The following is a 17936-nucleotide window of genomic DNA, read 5'->3' as shown; positions in this document are numbered from 1 at the left end:
CATTAGAAATATGCATAACTTCACGTGATACATAGAACAAGTAAATAGTTCTGAGCACACTTAAATAAATGTCTTTGAAAATTTGAGTCAGAGAGGCCAGCTAATGGTAGGAAGCTATTTTTCCTCTCAATCTTGCTTTATTTCATTCTCTACTTACAGGATACTATAACTTATGACATATGGTCTGCTTAAATTAGGCAGGCACTCGAAACCTTGTTCCTTCATTTCAGCGTGTGAAGCCAAGTTGTCTATTAATAGGAAAAGCCCTGGAAGAATGTGCATGCAGCAGTCAGTCTCTGTACGGGGGAAGTGAAAGATATAATACAATAGGGAATAAAATGATTTTTTTGTGTATTACAGCCAGGACCACTATAACCTAATACTGTTCCAAACAAAGTGGAGAAGTGCTGTTAAATCTGTATGTCTAGGAGATGGTATGCTAGTGACTTGATCTCTGTGTTATCCAGCATACAGACTTCCCAGAGTCATCTCCAAGTTGTCATGGGCAACCTCTTCTCTGCTACCAGAGAGGAATAAACCAAGACCACCAGCAAAGTCATTATGTAATATGCTGTGGATATGAGCATTGTCCTCAGGTATTGTATTTAAATGAAAGACTTTATGGGAAAAAAAAATGTTGACTGACATTTTTTTTCTTTTAGAAAACTAGAAATTTTACAAGAATGTTGCACAAGAATCTTATAAGAAATATCCAACAAAATGTCCACTTCACTATGCCGCACATGCTTCAGCATAAGTTTCCAAAAATTGTTAAAAGTAATTGTATGGAAGTGAGTTATAGAATTTACTATATGATGATTATTATACATGAATTAATATATATGTAAATTATCACCAAGCTCAGTTGATTACTGCAATATTCATTCATCTGGTTTTGACAAATGCAGTTTTGCTGGGATGATTTTATACTACATAGCACTGCAGAGATCATTTTCCTAGCCCATCACTTTGACTGTCAAATATAACACTCCTTTTCTATCTGATATAAGCAGCTTGTCTTGCCTTTCAAAGCCATTCATAGCTTCACCTCATCCTACCTATCATCTCTCATTCAGGATCAAGAAATCACTTCTTTCACTGATTAGCCCATGATGCCAGCCTCCTCCATCTACTTCTTAGACTTTTAGTCACTCAGTTTCAAGCTTTATCCTATGCCATTCCTTACATTTGGAAAGAGCTCCTTTAGACATCTGCAAAGCTACCTCATTATCTTACTTCTAATCCCATCTGTGAAGTTTCCCTGCCATTATGCTTTCAAAAGAAGTTTCAGAGTTTGGACTGTATTTGTCTAGTTACAACAAGCAGCTCTCAAAAAAGATTTCTGGATCAAATTCAAATGGATCACTCCCAGAGATAAGAAGGTTAGTATCTCCTACTCAGATGCAGCAGTGTTGGTTCTTTATGGTAACCAGTGCCTCATTTTCAAAGGATGTTGCCTTGCTGTTTTGGGGGGCCAACATATTTCTGCTTGAAAGCAATGGAATGAATTTAAGGGTGATCTGTCTGGATTGTACGAGCAAATGTGATAGTCACTGACATTTCTGAAACAAGGGGGTGGTCCAAGGGGTGACTTAGCCTTTCCCTTCATATGGCAGGAGATCAACAGGAAAATATATGATTTGTATTCATGAAGTGAAATAGTGATCCTGTAGCTGGACACATACATTAGAAATTATCCCATACTTGTCAGAAAAGATTGCCTGGGCATTTTCAGTTTTGTTGACCAGTTTGGGGGGATTTGGGGACAGGGTATTGTCTCTGGCTTGCTCAGATTTCTGTTGTGGAATAAATGAGTAGTCATGGGAACCATTGTATTGCACTGGGTCATCATCGTAGCTGAGTATGTTTTTCTTTGAAGCAATTAAATTTGTAGCCTGTAGCCTTGAACATGTTTGTGTGTTGTGTCATGTTTGTATTTTCATCCCTAGTAGCAATGACTCAGGACTAAATCACCCTTTTGCAGGAATTACCTATAAAGGAAACTGGAAACTCCATGGAATCTCTCTGTCATCTTCACCTCCAGATGGTGCCTCCAAATCTCTTCTGAAAGGGCTTGTGCAGAGCAGAGTTGTGTAAGTATTTCTTCTTGTCTTGCTGTAAGTGGCTCTAATTTTCATGAAGATTTATTTCATGATGCTGGAGAGAAAGGTGCCTGCCTCCTCCTCTCTGCCACAGTGATGTCCTGGTGCTCAGCCCCGGGGCCACCAGGGAACTGTCACGGGTCCTGAAAAGGCAGGAGGCCACGGTTTCCCCAAGCTCTTCACCTCTGCTTTTCTTGGGCCTCTTCTGTGTAGTCAACAGCATCTTCATCCCTGAGTCCATCAGCATTTCTAACTGCAGAAGGGGCAGAATGCTGCTCAGTTAGTCAGCATGAGGATGTAACAGAAACATCAGACTTCTTTGTTTACTGCAGAGCACTTTGTTGGTATCACGTTAGCATGGCTGGCTAAAATCTTCAAATAAGTCTTGGAATTTTCTAGTGATTAAAATGTCTTCTAGAGAATAAGTGACTAGATTCAATCCGGGAATCTTTAGTATAGGGAATAACCATTTAAAAACTCCTTTTATGGAGTTTTTATTGCCCTTACATAATTTATCAGTAGATCTGTAATCTTAGAAAGCCAGGCTGGGATTTCTCCAAGGCACCAATAGGATGTAGATAGCAAGTCAAGGTCTCTTTTGAATTTCAGTCTAAAAACACTCACAGATTTGTGTAAATTTCCCAAAATAAAAAGTAAAATCACTCCCATACTGAGCTTTTTTTTTTTTTTTTGCTAAGTTTCAGCATAAAACTATATTTTTGTAGGCAAGCTATAAATCTCTGGAAATAAGAGTTTATGTGGAAATGCTGATACAGCCTTAGTTATAGCACTGAAAATGGCTGTAGCACTCAACAGTGATTCGATGCTGAAGGCTATTAATCCCAAAGAAAACTTTCTTGGAAGAAGTTGAACTTTGGAGGTCAATGAGATCTCAGAGGAAGCTGGACTGAAAACTGAGAAAAGCTGCTTTTGTCCATGTAAATCAATTGTTATTGTTTTCCTGTCTGAGAAAATTTTAATGCAAAGACTAAGGATTTACAAACAGGAAAAGGGAGAACCTCAAAAGGTCTTGTAAGAAGTGGTGATTCATAACATCATTATTTTTTTAGATAGTGCTATTTTAAAACCTTGTTCTGAAGCCATGCTGATGAGTTAACTGAAGGAAAAACTACACGGTTCACTTGTGTGTCCTGGTTTTAAGCTTATGGTCAATTTCAGCTTGTGGAACAGTACGGTGGGGCAGTAATTACAAATACTATTTTGTAAAAACTGACCCTTACATTTCAGCAGAATTTACGATGATTAACAGAGATTAAGCAAGACATTTTAATAACACAGCCTAGACAATCTGAAGAAATATTTTGAAGGGTATTTTGAGACAAAAAGTGTAAGGCAGATACAGCTTAAATGGGAGCAGTAAGAGCATTTGGCCTCAGAATGATGCTGCACTAGACAGAAGTACAATTCTACCAGCGCAGCACAAGGAGCCCCCTTAGTTTCTAACCAGGGGTATCCAGGACCATAATGCTGTTAAGCCTCTGTGACTTAATTCCTTAGAAAGCTATCACACGAGGGGTTTGCAAATGGCCAGGACTCTGTCATAGTGCCTGACATGCTTCCTGTCATTAGAACTGAAGAATGCTAGAAAACATAGCAATAAATGCTCCCCTCTGTTGCAGCCAGTTAAATCAGATCAGCTCTCAGCTGAGAAGAGCCTGAAACCAAAATGTAGACAATAAAGACTAAATATTTTGTGTATTGGCTACAGGTTTTTGGTTAGGCTTCTGATCTCTTATCAGTCTAAGAACAGGACCCTACTTGTGTCCCTTCTTAGTTTAAAAAATAAAAGTTTTGGATGCAATCACAACCAATGATCTTATCTGTCAATTAAAATAATAATGATTAATATACTTTGAAATTTGCCTGCTTTTATTGAATTCATGAAAGTAAATTATTTGCTAGCGGTTGAGACTATGGGGAGTGAGGGGGGCTTATAATTACTAATTAATTACAACCAGCAATTAATATATCTTGTTTAGTGCATTTTCTTCATTTTGTATTTGTTATGTATTGTTTTCCTGGTTATTCCAGAAAGCTTGACAATTTCTTTAAAAATAGAAAAAGAAAAAAAAAAGTATCATACTTAAATGTAAGCATGAGTAAACGATAATTTATACAGGAATGCATATGGACACTATCCAGCTAGCCTAGCAGGAGGTTCTACGCAGCACTGCCAATGTCACAAGTTTGCATTATGTGCAATGGTCAGTCATCAAAATCATCAGAACAGTGCAAACCTTCCACATGAGGGTAGAGTAGCTTTGGCATTGCAAAGAGGTGCTTTACCTTGAACTGCTCCAAGCTTCTGTGAATAAATCTTCTGTCAATAAAATGAAGAAAATAAGATAATAAGATCTACCTCTTTTAAAAGGGCTTATGTCATGGTGTCCTGTTGCTGCACACAGTAATTTAGGAAATATTACATTACCTACAGAGCTGTATTGCTGATCACATAGACTTGTTTCCTTAGGTTTCTGAAAGCAGGAATCTTGATTAACCAGGCTGCAGTGATGTAGAGAGCATAAGTACCAGACACACTGGTAACTACAAAATGTGGGTGTTTATTTTTGATCTATGTTTGACACACAAGCTTGGAACTATATTTTTTAATAATTTGCTTAGAAGGAAAAGGTAAGAAGACAGAAAATCAGAATCACATGTAGTGAATTTAAATAACTGACGACATGCATACAATTTAGAACCAAAACGTTCATTTTTTTTGCCATTCCTTTGTTTTTCAGTACATTAAATCACCACAGAGTGCATATCATTCAGCCTTGTGATGGCAATGCTCAGGCAACAGAGGGACAAACAGAACACAAAACCATGACGGACTTGCAAGCAAGGCTGAAGATGCCCAGAGATGTATGTATCTAAGAGCCAAGGAGAGGAAAATGGCATAAGCAAATGAAAAAAAGTTTAAGCTGTTCCTCTTAAATTGTTTGACTTGTACCGAGTGACTTGATTGGAATTTTACAAAACATTCATTAAAAAGAATATAAGAAAAATCATTGATGCTTAGTAAGGTGGTTCAAAATAGTCATGAGACTAAGACTGTATACAGAAGAAGCAGGAAGCACTTAACCCTGAAAAGACATATTACTTCTCCGAATTCATGTTCAAATATTTGTGTCATAAAGATCTTATGATTTCTGAGAGGCTACATTTAATCTTTTACTTACCAGGAAAGTTTATGGTCAGCTGATTTTGCTTTAATTTAAATAGGAGATAATTTCTGGAAAGATTAAAAAAAAAAAAAATTAAAATATTTAACCCTGGTTTTTATTTACAGCACCAATTTAAGATATTGTCAGAAGCCTTCTCTAATAATAATGCCTAACACTGTTTTCCAATGATAATTTTTAAATCAAAAGATGTGCATTTTTGGCATTTTCTCTTTGCAATCGAAGTCTCTATGGCTAGTGTTTATTGTGACCTTTGCGCTAGAGAAGAGATGCCAGAAATCAATAAAAACTGATATTGCAACATAAGAGAATACAACAGTTTAATATGAATCCATTTGAATATCTTTATTGTGATTTTTTCCCCTCAGAGTAAAGCAATAGCATAATACCCAGCTGCATGATAATATTGGCAAGCAAGGCCATGAATTTCAACTGCAAACCCTAAACACTGAATGTGCTGTGCTTTTTAAAGAAATCCCCTTTTGTACCAGATATGTAATACCCTTTTGTGCTAGAGTGGTTTGCATAATAATAGTTTTCTTTAGTTATTCGTTGTCATGTGGTGGAGCTGCAAAGTGAGCTAGGCAGTAACAGCATAAAGGACAATTTTCCATTTTTCTCTAATTTTTCAGAGATTTTCTTGTCTTTTAAAATGTAAATACTTTTAACTATCTTCAGAAAAGATATCCAGTTATTAGCATTTCAGACCTAATTGTTACTTTTCTTAATACCCACCTTCATATTTGAGCTTTTCCCTTACAGAAGAAGCAGCAACATTATTTTCTTTGCACTTATGAAGAACCTCGAGCATCTTAATTTAATTGGGCATAGGATCATCTGGTGTAAATTGATGTAACTCAATTCAGAGACATTGATACCATGACCTTAAAAGTAGACCTCAAGACTTCAACAGTAGAACTACTTGAAATCCAAGCAAAAATCATATTATTAAGTGTATAGCCGATATAGAGTTGTATGTATGTTACACTGCACCACTGAAGCAAAAGGTGTTAGCAGATTGAAGTCATCTTAAAAATTAGACATCTAGGACATAGCTAAGAACAAGCATTAACTAAAATTTTAAGAATTGTCTGATGACCTTTCCTATGTAAATTTTTTTAAGATTCCTCTTGGGCTTTTTGATGTGTTCTGGTCTGGGTAGTAAGGAAGGAATATTTCCCAAAGGAGGTATAATTACATTGAAATGGAGCTCAGTCTTATTTGCAGTAAAAGCTACAGATGAGGACTAAAACCAAGGGAAGTTCCTCAGCTAATGTCCAGTAAACTGGGCATTATTCTAACTGACACCATCAAAAGATTTTCCTTTGAAATCAGTGGAGTTATGCCAAGTTAATCTAGTTGTGACTTTGGCCATAAATTACAAGTGGCTTTCAACCCCTGGCTTGCAACCACTGCAAGGGACCATTTCCAAGCAATCCCTGAAAAGTAACTAAGGAATGTAAGACTATTTATTACCCATTAGCTTAAATTCAGAGTGCAGAGAGGGTTCATAATTTCACTGGAAAACATTTAGAGGCTTGCAAATTGAAAAAGGTCAAAAACAACTGGGCTAGATTATTTCAGAAATGCTGACGAGGTGGATTAACATGCAACTACATGTTATCAGACTTTAGCACTGCAAAGAATGCCCAGGAAGAAAAGAGTGTTCCAGAGCCCAAAAGCCATGGATTCCACAGCTCCGTTTGTCAGACACCATTATATATAACCACCCTACAAAACTTAGATGAAAAAATCCACATATCCCTTGCCAATACAGCAACTGTATATTACTGTTTACTAAACTATCTAAAATACGTCTTTGCTAAATAGGGCAACAAGAAATTTCACAGCGCCAAACAATGAACCTACTGTCAGTTAATACCAGGGAGAGAAATGCTATCACTGAAACCATGAAGGAAGTCCTGGAATCTAGGTAAGAGTGTATTATAATTATTATATGGTCTGTAAATCTTTTAATCTGGAATCTCACAACTGAGCCACAGGGTTCTGTCATCTTAGAAATATGAGTTGCCTTGTATCAGTTGGATACCAGATACTATTAATGCACTGAAGGTTTAGCAACATGTTATGCTCATTTAGTGGTAGTGAGACATATTAGCTTAGATCATTCTCCTTGACTAGACAACCTGAAAAAAAAAAGTCCTTCAGAAGGAAAATATTCAATGGAGTTTTCTGAAATTTTCTTACTAGGAAGGTATAGCCTGTGCTTCATTTACTGTCTCATTATAAAGTACTCTGAGCTTTATTGGAGTAAGAGCTTGTGCCACACAGTCACACAAGTACCTGTCCCTGGGATACAGCCCTTTCCTCCAGTTTTTCTGTTCCTCTCCCCAGGCTTCTAGGATTTTGTGTTGTTTTTTTCTGCTCCATAACAGATGTAGCAAGAATCTTATGTGCTCATCACTTTCTTTTATAATTTCTTAGAAGTGTTGAAGTTTTTGTTCACAGTAAACTGTGAATGAGAATTAAATGTTTCTGAAAAAAAAAAAAAAAAAACCTTTTCAAATATGTCATTTTTATGTGAATATTCCAAAGGGATGCAGATGGTCAGAAAATGAAGGAAGCAGTCATGGGTTTTGTTTGATTTTCTGAAACAACTGTTGCTTAACTCATAAAGTAGTGAACTGTCTACCAAAGGCAATACACTCACCTTTTTATACTAGTAAACATCCTTCAGATGGCTTGGCAAATCCATCTAGGTATTGCATGGTATATGCACTTTTACTGATACTAAATGAAAGGGTACAAATTTGACTGATGCGATTTTTTTTATTATTTGTAAATCAGTTTCAGAATTAAATCATGGTATTGTACATTTATACTTGGTACAAACAGGCACCTTGGAAGAAGCATGTAAGAGTCTAACTGTAGGAGTGGCAGCTTAAACTTGCATTTATTTCAGTTAAATTTAAGGTGCAGAAGCACCTTTCTATCCTGTGTCATTATTTGCAAGTGATGATGTTAGTCTTTGTCTTGACTCATGCAACATCTCAGCTTTGCCAGGTTGAAAGTCTTTAGAAAAAGGGCAGGGCTGCTTCTGTAACACAGTTATCTCCTAGAACAAGTCCAGCTGTAAGCACCATTGCAGTTTAGACATCTCAGTTACTTGTAATGACTGGGACGTATTACATGCAAGTTCACTGTACAGTAAAGGAGCGATCCCCAAGCCCTTAATTACCTTACAAAGTTTGCCTAACTGTAAAAGTGTAGAAAATGTTTGTGCATGAGTATGTAAGCTAGGAGATCTCCTCTGTGCATGACTGCACCTTCTTTAGTGTTAAGAACACAAAGATTGCGCTGAAATATGTACTCCAGTGCTCTCTGGGAAAATTTGTATATGGATCCAAATATTGTTGCTTGTTTTTTAGCCCATGTCCTGATTACTGCCTGCCCGCTCTTTGAGATGTTTGTGGCTGATTGCACTGGGAGAGAGGATATCACTTTAGATGGAGTACTGAGCTGTTCCTATATGGTAATTCCTATGACACTTCCACTTTAATAGCTGTCGTGAATTTTATATGACAGCTTTCTATTGTAATAAAACATTTTAATACTTTCTAGGTGAAAAAATACTCATTAGTTTGGCAGATAACCACAGATGCATTAGCCATTACATTCTCTGTATAAATTTGTAAGAAGTCAGTAAGCAGTACTTCAGGAAACTTGTGAAAGTTCCCTGCACCCCTGGAGTGAGCCCAAGACAGCAGAAAGAAGCTCAGGGTGTAGATGGAAAAACTACTCTTCCCTGGTTGTAGCTACAGCGGATAGGGTTGCATGGAAAGGACAGGCAAGGACAATTTATTTCTATTCTCTATGACAACTTAATGAGTATAGAACCCAGTTTCAAGTAAACTGAGCTTTTTTCTTGCTCTGTGGCCTCTATACATGAAAATGCAGAATTCACCCCAAACAGTCTTCTGGTGATCCAGTCACTGAGAAAGCTTTCCAAACAGCCAAGGCCTGAGTCTTAATGAGTTTTTAAAAGCTTATAAAACGTTCTTTAGTTATATACGCTTTAAAACAAAAGGTTTATTCTTACATGTTGGCATGTCTTTATTGGCACCATTTATTTACTTTTTATAGGAGTGAGAGCATGACTACTTCTATGCCAGTGTATTTGATTGTGTATGACTAGCTTTACATTTACAGGGATCTATTGTTGCTTATGAGGAAAAATAAAATTTCTGTAGAGTGTTTAGTTAACTCCCTGTTGAAGTTAAGCAAGACATATCTTTGGAAAACTCTTAAGGGATTATTTCTAATAGTGCCAATGGGACCCTTGCTTTGCTTATAAAAATATAAGTGAATTTATAATGGACAAAGATACAATTATCCCAGCATAGCCTCAGGAAAACTCATCAGATTTCTTTCAGATGAGGTGCATAGATATGGATTGCAACATACGTTACTGTTCTCCGGGCAGAGCAGATTATGGCCTGGCTTTTATTTTCAGTGTGAGACACGTTCTGTTACCATTTTCAATGGTCAGAAATAATTCCCTTTAAATTAAGCTACTGCATTTCCTAACTAGAATTAGTCCTTAGTTATATAAGTACAAGACAAAGAATAATCTTATGCAGGGATTTTAATATTGCTAGTGATGAAAAACTGAATGCTCAAAGTCTCTCAGTATGCTCAGATCTTTGGAGTCTCTCACAGTCTGTCCTGGTTTAATCCAAGAAATTGAAAACAGTCGCAGTGTAACAAAAGAAACTATATTCATCAGCCTTTTTCTCTTTTCTAGATCAGGAGTTCTTTCCTCTGCATTTCCACAAAAGCTTTTATGCAAAGCCCTTATAGAGCTGAAGAAACCTTGTTAAAACTTAATTACAAACCCATGTTATATTAAAAAAGAGCATCTGGAAAGGGCATTTCTCACAGGCTTGTGTTTAATTATTAACAGTTATTTCTGTTGACTCCCCCACTAACTTATTAAATACATTTTCTTCCTCACAAGGAGGGACTCTCAGATATGCAGAACTGACAATTTTTAAAAGATTCTCAGTTCCCCCAGCATCTGAGCATATTTAAACCTGCGGGCCTGGCTGTCCTTCTGGTTGTACACCTGGTCTCAAGCATGATTTACTGTAACAACATCTTCACTGACAGTGAAGTGCTTCTTCAATAGACGTAAGCTTATTGTCTAGGTACTGTTGCTAGGAAAAACAGCTGATTAGAGGGCTGGTGTAGCAGCCAGTTGATGTAATACATGCTTGATAAAACTCTTAACAGAACTTTGCACACTTTCAAGAATGCTCACTAGTAGGCTGGATTTATCAATATAAAAAGAGGCCCATTCTTCCTTCATTTCACTTACCTGTTGGAGGCAGCCTGTCTAGAGCTAAGTTGTAAAGCTTGAAAGCCATGCTATGTCCCCTCCTGCTATTCATGCCAATCACACACCGACACACAGATGCAGCAAAGGAAACGCCAGGTCATAGAGAGGTTTTTTTCCCTCTGTGTCTGTTCTGGTGATGTGAGCAAGAAAGAGGGCTTTGAGCTGCTTTGTTTTGCATGCACAGATGTGCACTCTTTGGAAGATCTTTCAGGTGTTATCTTCAATGAACCACGTTATCTAGATTCTGAGGATGAGAATGCAGGAAAATAGGCCAGATCAGAAGTGAAGTGGGGATAAGTCTTGTGCATAATGTTCAACTGCAATTGTCTCTTCCCGAATGGTATAACTTATCCGAGGTTTCAGCAGGGGATCACACACAAGGCATATTTATTCCTATTATTATTATTCATTAGCCATCAGACAGTTTGGCTTAATGCTATTTAAGGATGTGAAATCAAAAACAATCTTTTACTTTTGATTAAAAAAAACCTCCTGTATTAATTCTTATTATGTAAATCTTATGTAGTTTGCTTAAAGCAAACAACTCCCATCAGTCAAAAGGGAGTATTTCTGTGACTCATGCAAAATGACATTCTTTCTTCTGTACTGCCAACAAAGATGACCAAAAAAAAACAAAAAAAAACAACACCTTTAATCTTGGATAAAATCTAAGAAAAGTGTGTGCCGGATATACTAATGGCTTGTTGATCTGTGATTTAGCATCACTGGTCCTTTTTTGCAGCTGCTTTGTAGAATGCAGATTAGCTCTCAGATACGTCTTAAAAGGCAGTTGATGGATGACATTAGATTGCTAAAGCAGCCCTTACCCCCTTAGATTGAATGGTTACTGAAGCAAAGACTTGGCAGTCCCCTTAGCCAAGAACTATATACCTTGGCAATTTTTGACCTTTGAAATGGCTTCTTGAGACCTTGATCAACTGAGTGCAATTCAGAACACGCCAGTATGTACACCCACCTGAGGAGGAGGGGTCTTTGAGGGTGCATAAAAAACTGAGATGTCATAAAAAACTTATGAATTAGAGTTTCACAGAAAAGTAGCACTACAACTCAACTATATCAGGGACTGTTTTGTAAATCTGAAGGCTCCTTTGGGACCTTAACATACAGAATACAGTAGGAGGCAGAGCAAAGGAAATCAAACCAGATAGATAATGTAGGTACATACAGTATAAGTGGGGAAGCTAGGAGCAGAGGGAAATATTGTATACTACTGATTTGCAAAGAAACCAGTTTGCAAATGAGTTTAAATACAAGGTGAACTTCTACCACAGGACATATACTTCTTGCAAATTGACTCTGTCCTTTCTTTTTGCTTATAGCCCTTGACCATTGAGGTGCTGTGGTTTAATTGTGTGAAACTGAGTTTCAAGATTCAAGATACTGCTCAGATTGTTCTGCAATAAATTCTTCAGATTCAGCAGCTTCAGCATGAGGGAGCCCATGGACGTTGAACTAACCAGATCTCTGCAGATCACATGAAAAACGGTTTCTTTCTTCTGGATCCTTCAGACTTTTCCCAGCCTTGTTTACAGGTGATTTTTGGATGCATGCCTGTTCTCTGCACATGCCTCTAATTGCTTTCCCCTTTATACTTCTTTTCTTGCTAACTTCTTCATGGCTTGCAGAAGTTGTTAGTTTTACGTGTGTCTTCTCTGTCCTTGCACTCCTCACTCACAAAAGTGCCTTACTACAGTATGCCCTTTTATGCCTTAGTCATTCTTGCTTAGTGCTATACAAAAGGCATAGCCAACCCTGGAAAATCTCTTTCTGTGGCATGCTGATGTATTGTGATTAATGCATTATCAACAATGACAAGTCTGCCTTGGGAAACTCCAGCAACCAGCAACCCATAGTCTTTGGTTTTTGGTTTTTTTTTAAGAAATAACTCTTTTAAAAACAAGTGCATATCCCAAGCAGATGAACTTCTTTTCTTTGATTCCTGAAGGTAGAATCAGCATGTTGATGTTGCACATAAAGATAAGCCAACAAGAGACCTTGCTCAGATGAAACAAACCTGAAAGTAGTAGTAACAGTGATGAATATTATTTGTATTGTCTTTTCATATAACATTGCAGAGAACTCAATAACACATGTGGCACTTAGCAGAAAGCATGTTCAATATTATTCTAGCACTGAAGGGGGAAGCCTACCCTCCTTCCAAGCAAGAAGACTGTGCTGTAAGGCTCCACTACCACTGTATTTGCATTAGAAAGCAAGAAAGCTGATGCCTTGTTGTAAGGCTCTGGACTTCTGTTCTTGCTAATTAGTTTGGGGAAGTAGGAGGAAATATTTCAAAGAAACATCGCGTTTCTTAGACAGAGAACAAGTCATCTTGCAGTTAAGTTCTGTTCTAGGGGTGCAAAACATCTCCAGTCTGGGAGACAGGACTGCTGTCCCAAGCAGATTTTTGAATTATTTTTCTTTATTTTAAAACAAGTCAAGAGTGAGTGTTTTTCTGGACAAACTACTGGCAATTCTGTAACTTCTGACATTAGGTCTGCTAGCACAAATCCCATACATATTTTTCTAAATTATAATTCAAAATGACCATATCCCATAACTCATAATTTAAAGAGTGACTCAGGATTCAAAAATAAACCTATCTTTCAGATAATCTCACTTAATTTAGGAGTTTGTAATAAAAGGAATTTGCAGTCTGTTTGAAATCTCCTTTCAAACTGAGCTCTAGTTACAACCTAACCTTCTGACTAGATGGCTCTAGTTATAGTGCCAACAGATAGAAATTCAAGTGCACAGTGCTCTTCTGTCCTCACAATAAGCCTGAAATTTCTCGACTTTGGACATCAGCCTGAAACGTATTGCATGCCTTCTCTTCTCCTGACCTCAGCTGTCACAGTGGCACCCTGCAGGAAAGCGTTTTGTTTTCCACTGGCCTCCATTTTAGTGTTTCAGGAAGATGAAAAATAAAATTTTAAAACTTATGTATTGTTGCATGTGTTCTCTCTGTACTTCTGACATGCCACAAGTACATATCACCATCTAGGAAATGGGTACAGACACTGGAGTTAAGGGAAAGATATTAATGAATCGCATTTTTTTCAAAAAAGAGACTGTACAGAATGCTGTTCAAATTACTCATAAGGCAAATTACATTTTCTGAGAGATTTACGTAGCCCAGCTATGTCTTATATGACAGAAACCTCCTTCTCACGCTTCGGACAAATCATATACCTAGAAAATTATACCGTAAAAATAAATCTGCAGGTGACCATTTCATCCATTTAATATTTTGTACTTATGTCTGTCATTTTTTCACCTGCTACCAGAATGAAGGGAGGCAAACTAATGCTATGAAGTGGGGAGAGGGAGCTATGTTTGATAGGACAGGAAAGAACTTCTATATGCCAACATTCATATATTTTCTCTTTACTTGGATTTTTTTTGTTGTTTTGTTTGTTTGTTTCTTTGCTTTTCTGAGCTCAGAAATCAGTATGAACAGTAACGGGCATTCACAAATGTGCTTTAGAGGAACCTTTGGGGAAGGTGTCTCAGAGTGCTTTGTCATTTGCTGACAAACTGGTGCCAGGACCAGAACTTAATGAAGTCTTCAGAGAAAATTTTGTGGCAGATCAGGGAATCTCAAAGGTATGGACCTGCAGTAAAACTGCTGTAACAGATGATTTATTTACCTTTATTCATCTCTTGAAAGGCTGAAAGTTCAGCTTTGTGGCAAGCTTTAATATTACCTTCTTAGTTGCACCCATGTTGTTATTTTTCAGGTTTTCTGGCATTCCAAAAAAATAGGCCAGGGCAGTAGCTTGGATTTATTTTCAGTTTATCTCCCAGTGATATCTCCAGTCTTTAAAGCCTACTGAGCACCTCTGCTATGCTGCCAATGCAAATTACCTTGGACCATCAGGCAGGAGAGGGCCGAGTTGGTATGCTGCTGATTCTCTGTTGCCTTCCACACTCTGGAGCTGGATTCATGTCAGCAAGTAGGTGCCATTCTTTTTCCAGGAGGACAGTAACAAAATTTGCTCCCTTACATATTAAAGAATCCCAGGAGACACTGTGCTTTCCTGAAGGAGATTGTTTCAATGCTGAGCTGATGTTTCTGTTACCACAGAGGACTTCCAATTCTTAGGTAGGACCCTTTATGGGACAGGCTTGTTTACACAAAACTGTTTTGCTTCCCTCTTTGAGATGTAAGAAGAATATCTGAATGGACAAAACCTTACTGTGTTATTGAATATCAGGACAGTAGTAGTAGAAACACATTGGTATAAATAAGTGGCTTTTCTGAGCACTAGCAATTTTGGGGGGGGGGGAGGGGGGGAGGGGAGGGGAATGTAAACAGTGCTTTGATTCTAGAAAAAATAAAAAACTTGCAAAATTTTCTATTTTTTTTCCACTGAAAAGGTGGGGTTAGTAAGGTTTTTCTCAGTTCTACAAACCAGGCTTTTTCTCTATTGGAAAACAGATAAGGTATTAAAAAGAGATGGTAAAGTTTTGCTCATGTTAGATAAACACCCACCTCTCAAAAACACTCTTAGACCCCCATGGCCCATCTCGGCCTACAGGCCAAGAACTGAATGCTCATGTAGGGTCAAATACTTTTTCCCTGCTATAGCTATGTACATTAGGATACAAAGCATGATAAAGTGATGTAGCATTGATGAAGCCAGCTGCTGAGGCAGAAGTTCAAAGCAAAGCCAAAGCAGAATTTGGCTGGGAGCAGAACAATTCCAACGCACCTCCATGACTTCAGAAAGCAGAGCTCACGCCACTGTGGTGCCGCACCGGTGGCTGTTGCTGAGCCGGCAGCTGGAGAGCCTCAGAAATCAGGCTGGCTGGCTGAAGGTCAGACCTCAGCCACTCAGTGTCAGTGGGAGGATGTCAAGGGACTTCGGTCCTGCCTGGAGTGTGGGCTCGGTCATATAAATACAGGCTCTCATCTTTGGGAATTGTTGCTCTGAACTGCATCTCTTTTACCAGCCCTACGAGGCAATGCAGCTAGTCCTAGACCCCAGTCCTACATGTAAACGTCACTCCGGTACTGAAAAACTGTTATTTGGTCAGCTGTGGAGGGACAAGGGCTTAAATTCCCTCTTGTCTCTCTTGTTTAAACTAACTTATGTGTCTGCTCAGTGGGTGTTTGGAAATTACCTTTACTGTATGTATTTTCCGTTTCAAAATTTCACGTTGCGATGAGCAGTTCAGAAATCCAGATGTTCCCTGTTACAATGAGAACATTTTAAAGTGGCAGGTGTTACAGCACACTCTCAGACCAGTACATTTTTCTATCTTTTGTATTGCTTCATTGTCTAATGCCAAGGGATTTGATTTTCTCAGGAACATTTGTTAATTTTTATGAAATGTGTATTTGGATACAAATAGCTAGAAATACCTAGCATCAATTCCTTTCTTCTGATTCCTGTTCTGTTTTCATACATTGAGCTCATGCAATTTGATTTTTACATTAAACAGATTCCTGATCTAAAAGCTTACTTAGCTTTCAAATTTAGATTAAAAAAAAAAAAAAAAATGGAACGGATGAACTTAAATGTTTCTTTTGGATCGTACACTGACAAAGAAAAGGAAATCCCTTGCTGTGGGATATTGCAGTCATGGGTCATGAACGTTTAAGCAGGAGTTACTGCCATCCAGAGGAGAAAAGCCATAAACTGTCATATTTCATTATTGTTTTAAGCATAGAAAGGTAAAACGAAATGGTTGATTCAGTTTATTTCATATTAAGGAATCCAAGAGTAGAGAAATAATATAAATGCACCCAAGGGTTTCTGCATGTGCAGTTTGTTTGTTGTTTGTTTTTACATAGGTACTTATGAAACAAAGTTCAGAGGAGCACTGGAGATGACGCAATATGAAACACATCCGCAGAGGAAGAAGCACCAGGTAATAAACCAAATTTACTTTCCTCTCTGCAGGTGGAGATATTGCAAGAAGAGGTTTTAGAAATAGCTGTTCTAGGTTCCAAGCTTTGGGCATGACCCAGAAAGTAGAAGGAGCTGGATAATGTGTGCCCCTCGTAGCCTGTATGCCTGGGGAGCTGGTTACGCCTTCTGCCCAGTGCGGCCCTGAAGTTGAGCAAGAGAAAAGTTCTCAGCTGAAGGGGGAAAAAATTGAGGGGAAAGGCACAAAAAGATTTAAACTGCTGAAATGCACAGCCTTTTTTTGGACAGTCTTTTTGGACAGTCCATCTTCAGCCACAAATGTGTACAAAATGCAAGAATGAAGATTCATTTGACTAAAAAAAAAATAATAATAAAAACCACAGATGCGTGCCGGGTGCGGCTGCAGGCGCGGTGTTGCAGCGCCCTCTGCTGGGCTCGGGGGGGGCTGAACGAGCCCGCTCCTGCCGCGGGGGTCTCCGCACCGCCGGGGGGTTCCGCAGCCCGCCCCGGCCTCGGGTCCATCTCCTGGGGCAGCAGAGGCACAAGGCAGCCGGGATGACCCGCTGCAGGAACAGCCGGTGGCACTGCTGACACCGCCCGGCAGGAGTCCCGCACCTACCAACAGGCCGGGAAGCCCACATTGAAATATCAGGAGTGCCAAAAACAACCAAGCAAACGTCCTAGCTTACTGTCTGCAATCTTTCCTTCCAGACAATTATTTATGTTGTGATTGTTTCCAAAGACACTGAAAAAAAAATAATAATTGTACTTGTTTATAAATATGCACAATAACATAATCTTTGAAATATGTTTTAATTGTTGGGAAAAAGTTATTTTCCCTTCTCCTCCTGTATCACTTTGAGACTTAAGGGGAAACACGGATTTCTCTGTTACTGTATAATTCTTGAAAATAACACACATCATAATTCATCACAAAGTCCAGCAGAGCACCCCAGTGATTTCAGTCAGGTACCCGCCACACAGAAATTTAGTGAAGTTGGTCGTTAGACAGGATGAGCCCCGTGGTTTTTTGCCACTCTACCAGATGCCATGAGTGTAATATTGCATCACCTCCACCTCCATCACAGGATGATCTATTTCAATAGCATGTGAGGAACAACTGCTCCTACAGGTAATGGATAACCCTGAAACAGCATCATCCAAGAAAAGCAAAGCAGAAATCACTGGCTACTGTTTCCAATTAGGAAAAAAAAATCAGGAAGAGCTGCATTTTACAGAGCCAAAATGACATCCTATTTCATATAGCCTAATTTTTAAATATTGTAATTCAAACAAAAACAAACTTCAGTCAGAAATCTGCATTAAAATTTGGAAGAGGCACTCCTGAGATATAAGGAGGTGAATGGGCCAG

The 17936-nt window shown here is 38.4% G+C and overlaps 2 long non-coding RNA genes across 30 annotated transcripts in view; one reads left to right on the top strand and one right to left on the bottom strand.

Moving 5' to 3' along the window:
- The window catches only part of LOC106041948 (uncharacterized), a 275268-nt gene that overhangs the window by 232962 nt on the left and 24370 nt on the right, over positions 1-17936 (top strand). For 20 of the 28 annotated variants that reach the window (XR_010833311.1, XR_010833314.1, XR_010833310.1 and 17 more), the window contains 9 exons: positions 468-596; positions 1077-1382; positions 1985-2093; positions 4865-4988; positions 7139-7241; positions 12008-12220; positions 14133-14294; positions 14429-14644; positions 16489-16565. This is a non-coding gene — a long non-coding RNA (uncharacterized lncRNA). Of the gene's footprint in view, positions 1-467; positions 597-1076; positions 1383-1984; positions 2094-4864; positions 4989-7138; positions 7242-8697; positions 8802-12007; positions 12221-14132; positions 14295-14428; positions 14794-16488; positions 16566-17936 lie in introns of all 28 variants that reach the window. The other 8 variants (XR_010833301.1, XR_010833288.1, XR_010833300.1 and 5 more) reach the window with 5 other exon arrangements.
- Positions 1-17936, bottom strand: part of LOC136791389 (uncharacterized) — a 28415-nt gene that overhangs the window by 4672 nt on the left and 5807 nt on the right. The window contains exons 4-7 of one of the 2 annotated variants that reach the window (XR_010833318.1): positions 15816-15884; positions 5306-5358; positions 4410-4443; positions 1992-2355 (exon numbers count right to left, since the gene is read on the bottom strand). This is a non-coding gene — a long non-coding RNA (uncharacterized lncRNA). Of the gene's footprint in view, positions 1-1376; positions 2356-4409; positions 4444-5305; positions 5359-15815; positions 15885-17936 lie in introns of those variants that run through there. The other variant, XR_010833317.1, reaches the window with a different exon arrangement.

Source organism: Anser cygnoides, chromosome 8 (genome assembly GCF_040182565.1).
Source record: "Anser cygnoides isolate HZ-2024a breed goose chromosome 8, Taihu_goose_T2T_genome, whole genome shotgun sequence".
In the NCBI taxonomy this organism is placed as follows: domain Eukaryota; kingdom Metazoa; phylum Chordata; class Aves; order Anseriformes; family Anatidae; genus Anser; species Anser cygnoides.
The sequence above is the reverse complement of the archived record's forward strand: the minus strand, read 5'-3'. Positions and strand labels throughout refer to the sequence as shown.